Source organism: Cupressus sempervirens, chromosome 4 (genome assembly GCF_028749045.1).
Source record: "Cupressus sempervirens isolate cs-2001-9-10 chromosome 4, ASM2874904v1, whole genome shotgun sequence".
NCBI classification, from domain to species: Eukaryota; Viridiplantae; Streptophyta; class Pinopsida; order Cupressales; family Cupressaceae; genus Cupressus; species Cupressus sempervirens.
In genome coordinates, this window is record NC_143121.1 from 224354779 (window position 1) to 224363178 (window position 8400).

The window sequence follows — 8400 nt, forward strand, 5'->3', positions numbered from 1 at the left end:
AGAATTTCAAAATATCAAAATTTTGCAATATGACTTATACTTCAAAATCTTATAACCCCCCCTAAGTTGTTTGATCTATTCTGTACTATACTTTGTATCAAAATCTTTCTCTTGCTAAGTAGATTTACATAAACTGATACTCTTTCTCTATTTTCTACTTGCTTTCTCTCCCACTTTCTCCTACTCCCCCATTCTCTTATTCCCATTTCTCTTACTCCCCCTTTTTGACACTGATGTCAATGGGTCATAAACCAATAGTGTATTTGTCTAAAAAAGATTTATGGACCTCAAGTATAATTTTAAGAGCTAAATCCCAATTATCACAAGCTACCTCCAAAGACTTAATTTGGATGGCTAGCTTAGTATCAAAGTGTACTAAGCCATATAGTGTAGAAAGATTAGGGTCTTTCTTCATAAATATTTCTTCATAGCCTAGCTCCTTGTGTAAAATCTCCATATAAGGAGTCAATGTAGATTGGATGCTGATCAGTTTAGCCCTTATATTGGTTTCCTCTACTTGTAATGTTTCTAACTAAATTTGGGATTGCAAAAGGGTCCTAAAATGTTTCTCACTTTGAGTTGTAGATATGGGCAATTTTGCACTAGATGACTACATTTGACTCTTCAAAATCAGAATGTGATTCATTATCTCTTATGTGAATAGTGTAGGATCACACAATTTTGTGTACAAAGAGAAAACATTATCTAATACCTTATTTACACTATATATCTTAGTTTCTAATGCAACCTATGTTAGTGCAATATCATTAGATATCTTCTCATTCACTTTGTTTTGAAACTTCTTCTCAGACCATTCTAATAGTTTGACATTAGTATCTAGGTCTGTATCACTTACTCTTTCCACTATATTAGTAAATTGTTCAATAATAGGTTTTTTTTAAATGGAGTAGTTAGGTTGAATGCATCTAAGAAAATCTCTTTGATATCAATTAAAGCTTGCTTCTACCTATGCTCCCTTTTGAGCAGTTCTTGATGTTTCTTCCTTGTTAGGGCCTCTTGTAGTACACCCATTTGCTCAATTGTTATTGGTGCATAATAAAACTTGGGAAATACAATCTCTTTATCTAGGCTAACATCTCCATAAGTAATTACCTCTTCTTCCTTGGATGAGCTAGGACTCAACACTGAATATTGAAATGGTGTATTATTTGTGCTTAGCCTTTGAAGAGTTTGATTGGAAGGGGTTTTAGATTCTAGTAATGTCACCAATGCTTGGATTTCTACTTGCTTCTTTAGCTTGGGTGTCAAACTTGTCTCCTCAAACTTTTCCTTTTCTGCCTCTTTGATTTTAGTTGCACCTTGATCTTGTGCTGGAGGTGTAGGTGTATCTACCTAACCTATTTGTCTTTTTGTCCCATCATTTATTGGTCTTTCCACCTTGTCCTCTTCAACAATCTCAACCTTATCTTTTTTAGGTTCTTGTACATTTTTTGAGATTGGATTGCCTTCCATGAGTGTACTAATAGTGCAACATTCTATCTCCTTCCTTTGATATACAACTAAGGGTACACTTGTGACTTAAGGAGTGATTGTAGGCATGTCTTGTGTTTTCACTTCCTCCCCTACAGTTATAGACTTTGAATCCTGAAATTCATCCACACTTACCAATATAGGGTTGTCACATAATTTGGCCTATAGTGTAGATTGGATAAGTATCATTTTCAAATATTCCTCTATTACAGGATTGATGTTCTAATTAGTAGGATTAGAAACATCCTTTACTATGGCAATTTCCATGTTTTCACATATCACTTGTGGAGGGATGACACTCGGCATTTGTGTATCTTGTACACTTTGTTCTATTCACTACGCTTCCTCAGCTAGTGCCTGGGCATCAATATTCATATTAGTGCCTCCCTCAATTGCACCTTGTTCATTGTTATCTTCTTAATCTGCTCCTTCCTCAATAGGTGTTTTATCATCTTCTTTTGATATTGTCAGTCCATATGTTAGTTTTCAAATTTGTTTTGACTTCTTTACAAAATCCTCTATATTGTTCTTTAATTTGCTAAATTCCCCATGCTTAGGTACAAATCTCATAGAATATTTCTTTATGCTTTAGAAATTTCTACCTTACTAAGTTCTAGCATAACTTGAGCAAGAGATGTCTCCCTAATTTGTCTTTCTGTGTTCAAACAATAATGCCATTTTTGTTCAACTCTTTCATATAGACTCTTAGGTATAGAGTTGGAAATTTCTAGAGGAGCCTTTTTGTATGTAGCCATCATGGCATATACTACCTCCTCTACTTGGTTCTTCTCAATATTTTCAAGATTATCAAACTCAATGTGAGAGAAACCTAACAAATTAGCATTGTTTCTAACATTCTCAAATAAATTGTCTAGATCTAAGGAGGGACTATGACTCACCACTTGGAATTGGTTATTTTCATCATATTCAATCATCTCCTCATTAGTTTCAGATTGGGGAACATATTTTCTCCTTGGTTTCTTCTATGCTCTAGCTGCCTTCACTTTAGAATTGGCTACCTCTTTAGCCTTTTGTATAGTAACTCTTGTGTTAGCCCATGTGGTAGGTGTTGTTGGTTTGAGTTGACTAGGTTTTTCAACCTTCTTTTGTTTTGTCACTACTTGTGTCTTTGTCTTTCTTTTCTTCTTGTTAGTAGTAATAGGTGCTTCCTTGGCTTCTTCTCTGTTGACACCTATTGCAATTTCTACTTCCTCCTCTTGTTGATCCTCTCCCTAACCTTGTGTTAGTGCCTATGGTGCTTAAGCCTATGTGTCTAATCAATATAGAACCTTTTTAGTTGTAGGATTGGACATTGCTTACTACCAAAGTACTATGTTGATTTTCATTAAATGTCAATCTGAGAGCATGAACTTGAGATGATGTCTACAAAGTATATGCTCTAGTTTTTGCTAAAATTCACTACTACCTTGAATGGAATAACCATTAAGGAAATCTAGTTTATCCAAAGGAAAGACAACTATCAAATACTTGGAAGGAAATTCTAATTATTTAACCATACATCTATGCACCTATTGCTGTAGGAATAGTGACTGGTTCTATTTCCAGTGGCTGCAGGAACAACAGTTCTAATCTTAACTTTAGAAAATTGAGTCTAACTCCTACTTACTAAAGTAAAGTCCACCTTTTGCATGTGCCCCCCTGGAAGAATGAAGGGAAGATAAGCTCAGATAAAAGTGTAGAAACTCAGCAAAGGCATGTATTCACTCAAATATGTAGTCTTACAATAACTCGAGGAGAACAACAAGATGTCTCTCAAATCTGTCTGTCTACTCACTACTTAACCTCATAGATATAGACGAGGTCTTATTTAAAAGGAAGGAAGAACAAAAAACTCCTAAAACTACAACTCCCTCATGAAGGAAAGTCAATTACAACTTAAGATTGCAAACATGCAATTTGTAAAGAAATTAATTATCCCTTAAATTCCCCACAAATATAGATCATAGCAAATGCTAGATCTACTCTTTTATCCATCTTTAAATAGCTTCCAAGAATCTAGTTATCGTACGTTTCATGTTTAACTAATCACTTTGATGCTTGCTTCCTTGCTCAGTTGCTTTATCAGGTCCCGCTTTGTTATTCATTAAAATAGGTCCCTTCTAACTTTGTTGCCAAGTCTTCTAGTTGCAACGGTGTCATAACACTTCTCTTTAATACCATCAATGCCTTAGTGCTATTCCCTTGTAGTTCATTTTTGATTAACTCCCACTCAGCTTGTATCCCTATGATCAACATTTAATACACACAAGACTTCCCACAAATATTTATTTTCATTTATTAGTTTATAAAGAAAAGGCATTGATTATTCAACTAACAATTTTTGCAATCTCTTTAGCTGCAGGAAGATCTACCCATATCAAACATTCATGAAGAAAGATTTTTACCACAAAATGAACCCCTTTTTAGATATAATTCCTATTATCATTTTATGCCCTATGTCCATACTTTATACATCAAAAGTTCAAAAACATTTATACTAAAAGATGATAAAGTTCAGTATGTTATAGACAAATGTTCACAAAAAGGGCTAATAAGGCTTCTATTTCTTTATGTCATCACTATGTGTCCTCCTCTTTTTCATCATCTTCATCTTCTTCTCCTTCCTTAGATCTTTCACCAAATTTTTCTTTTAGTTTCTTCACTAATTTGTTCTTCCTCCTATCACAGAATTAGTTTTCAAATCCATAGTGATCTTTGATTTGCCCAATTCATAATTACCAAATGCTTTGGCTTCCTTGTCTACTTCTTCTATAAGTAATGTCATGATTGCTGTATAGGTCTCATCAACATTGATCTCATATCCTAATGGCCTTAGCCATCTCACCCTAGAAATTGCAAAATATATGTAAATTTACACTAAGCACTCTTTGTTTTTCTTATAGCTTCCAGATTTTCAATCAATTGTTGCAATTGCAACTTGGAAAGATCATAAGTATGATATTTCTTCACAATTTTGTAGCCCATATCCACTAAAATGAAAGTACACTATTTAATCTACTTTATTGATAAATCTTATGTGCTATAACCCTCACTTCAAAAGCTATTAGGGAATCAATGGTTGTGTCAATGGTCATTCCCCTTTTGTTCCATACAACCCCTATGCTCTTTTCAATGACTTCCTTTGACTCACTTCTCATAGTCTTTGGCTGATCTAGGGTTGGATACCGTGTTACCCCATGAAAATTTTTCTTTGTCATTTTAACTAGCCCATTCTCTAACCATATTGAGCTATCATGAATTCTACTTAAGATAATATTAATCCACTTAGTTTTGAAGACATTGGGGAAATCTAGGGTACCAGTTAAACCTTTCTTCTCAACAATATTGTAATCTTCCTTCAATGCTCCATTTTCACATAGTTTCCCATATTTTCCTATTATTTCCATGTCTCCTATGCTTCCAATCTTGCAAGTGTGACAATTCCTAATGTCTTGAATCATCAAGACTCATGGTAGTATCATAGACAACACAATAGAGGGATCCTACTTGTTAGCTATTGTTGAGCTATTGTTTCAAATGATGCTTAACAACATGTATCCTTTCAAACTCCTCTCTTGAAAAGCTAATTTGAGGATCAACTCCAAGGTTTTGGGTGATCTAGCAACCTACTAGAATCTGCTTAATTGAAGATAAATGTGAATATTCACAAGGAGGCCTTTGCTGATTCTAAACAATTTGGATAAGATTTGAATCTGCTTGCTATCTCAAAAGAATAACCACACAAAGAGGAATATATTTTTTGTATTTTTCTCTTTTTATGATAAATGCAATTTAACAGTGCAATTATATGAATTGCTAATTTAACCAAGGGATTAGCAAAGAAAATAATGAAGGTAAGGAAATAGGAAATAACATGAAAAGTAAATCCTAATGGACATAAGTCACAGAAACAATGTATCTATGAGTTAAGCTTTTAAAAAGATCGGTAGGTAACCAATGATAATAGGAGTAGTGCTTCCTTAATTCTATTGATACAATCATCGATGGGAATTTAGTAAGAATAAGATGTTTCACTTTTCATCAAATTGCAAGGCCACAAAAAGTAGACTCATTCAAGATGAAAAGCTATGTAGAACAATATGATGATCTCTTCTTGGACTAAGTACGTCAATAGAATTGATAGACACATAGAAAACATGAAAATTAAAAGATCGCACAACCAAAACAATGCAATCAAACTATTGGCTCAATTACATCCCATGAACATACATTACCAAAATATAATACACTTAGGCAATAATCACTACACTCCAAATGTGAGCACCAATAGCATATATTATTGCATCAGAATAATGGTAGCTTGGAATACATATTACATTCCTAAATCTATAAGAAATCTTCTCCTCAATTTGTGTTGAGAGTGAGAGATATCTTTATGCAATCATATGCTTCTAAACTAATAAAACAAATCTATTTATGTACCAACTGACTATCTAACTGGTGTTAAGTAGCACTCCATCCATATTTATATTATTAATTGGATGCATGAGCCTTTACATGTCATAAAACAAAGAAAACATGAGAAAATAAGAAACAGAAAGCCTTTAGTTGATGTAGAAGTGTCTGGAAGTGCTAAAAATAGAAACTACATCTTCACTAGGCATCTATCAGAGTTAAACTTCTATTAGAATGCATTTCTAATGCATGGAGAGCTCTAAATTTAGAATTGGTAGTTAATTGTCGAAACACCTCTAAATTCTCAAAATTTGTGGCAAACCTCTAAAAAATTGCACCTACACATCTTGTGCACCAGTGCACCTCTGAAGCAAGTTCCTAAAATGAAAAATTTCATTAAGTGTCAAAATTGAAATTCTAGCTTCTAGGTTTTATTTCCCTTTATATCAAAGCTATGTCTAGATATTTTCCCTTGAATATCTCAATAATTCCAGTAACTTGTGCCACATATGGAAAATCTAAGGCTTCATATTTGTCTTTCACCTTCTGCCTATAGTTTCCAACCTAGATATGAGTCTCTACAAAATCTACTAATTTCACATCTAGATCTAATAATGCCTCCCCTATTCTAAATGCTTGTCTGATGTCATCATCATTACAAGCTTCGTCAAAAGTTTTCCAAAGTTTCTCAACTACTACCTCTACTAGTATTAACTTTTCTCGTGCATCATCCTAAAAAATGTCTAAACACACATCACTATAATGCTTCTCAGCTTCGAAAATTTTCTCTTGGGTTTGATCCTTGAGCCTACAAATCTTTTCATGTAATGTCTCCATTACTTTATTACCATCCACAATCTTTTCAATCCAATCATCAATCTTGTCTAACTCCTCAACTTTATATACTTCCATCTACATCTGATACCTTTGGCCTTTAATTACCTATAATGCTTGTAAATCTTTGTCCTAGGTATGTACTTCATCCATTAGACCAAAATCTTGATTCAAAATGGCCACAATACTATTTTCATTATCTTGCATAAAGTGTAACAAATTCAAATTTATTTAAATGATCTATACACCCTTCTCCTCAAAACTTTCTCGTCATTACTGAAAAATCTTTCAAAAATGGATCCAAATGGCCTATACCCCTATCTCTTCTCTTGATTGATAAGCTTAAGGTTTCTCTGGAGTTTGTGTGATCTAAGGGACCAAATTTTTTTCTTAGATATCCTTTTAGGATCTCATTTTGTTGTTGAAGTGTTATTATTCTACCTTATCCTATTCCAAGATCTTGAATTCTTCTTTAATCCCTGTTGTAACCATCAGCTTAGCTATATCCAAGGTAGGTTTCCCAAGCATAATCTTCCTGATCTGATAATCCTATGGAGTCAATTCTTCAATGTTTGAAATCATAGGAGGCATATCCGTGTGAGGAAACAAGTCCTAGCTCTGATCACTCATGATGAAGGATAATGCCTGTGCATCCTTTGGTGATGACTTAGGTTTCCTTAGAACTTCAATCAATTCAATTCTATCCTCCTATTTAGTAGTGAATTGCTACTTCTTATTCCTTATTACTTCTTTTCTTAGCCACCTTGGAATATGCTCCAATGGGGAATCGCCTTTTGAAGATGATGGAGTTTGCTTAGCAATTCCTTTTGCAAGAGATCCATGCTAAGAGTCTCTCTATCTGTGGAGTCCACAGTTCTCACCTTTGTGTCTTGGGAAGCTTGTTGAGGATGCTCACTTATTTTTCCTTCTTCTAACACTTCATCAGTGGATACTTTTTATGGCTTTTCCTCTTGTCCTTGTTGTACCTATTCTCCCTTAGTGCTTAGAGGTAGAGGAGTAGCCAATCCCTTATCTACAGAAAATGTAACTTGCATTAGGGATGGTGGAGCTACTTCAAGACCCTATGGCTCAGGTGGTAACTGACTCCAATCCTCCTATTGAGGTTGATTTTTTGGAGTATATCTAATTTTTTCTCCCATCAACTCAATGCCCACCTACATAAACTAAAAATTTGACATCTTAAAGACATTAGTTCCCTCAACATCCTATTCATCTGTCCATTATTGCATCTCATCTTTTGATGTTGTAGTCTAAATAGCTTGCTTAGGAATTGGTGGTGGAATGATTGTGGAGCTTCTTCTTCATTTCAATTTTGTAGCTCTTGCAAGATGAGTTCTTCAATTCAATGACTAGTTATCCTCTTCATCCTCATCATCCTCTTCTTTGTCTCCTTCTTTAGGGATAATTACTAGGACTAATGGGAAAGGAACAACTCTCTTGATCACCTTTTATCTCCTTTTGACTAGAGTCTTGATCTTTCTTTTCTTAGGAGTAGAAGGGGAGGCTTGTACCTCTTGTATAGGCACTTCTTGCACTTCAATTTGAACTTCTCCTTGGCCTTGTTTAGGTGGCAACTCTTGAGGATTATCTTGAGCTAGTGCAACTTCCACATTCTCTAGCCCTTGTACATTTTCTTCT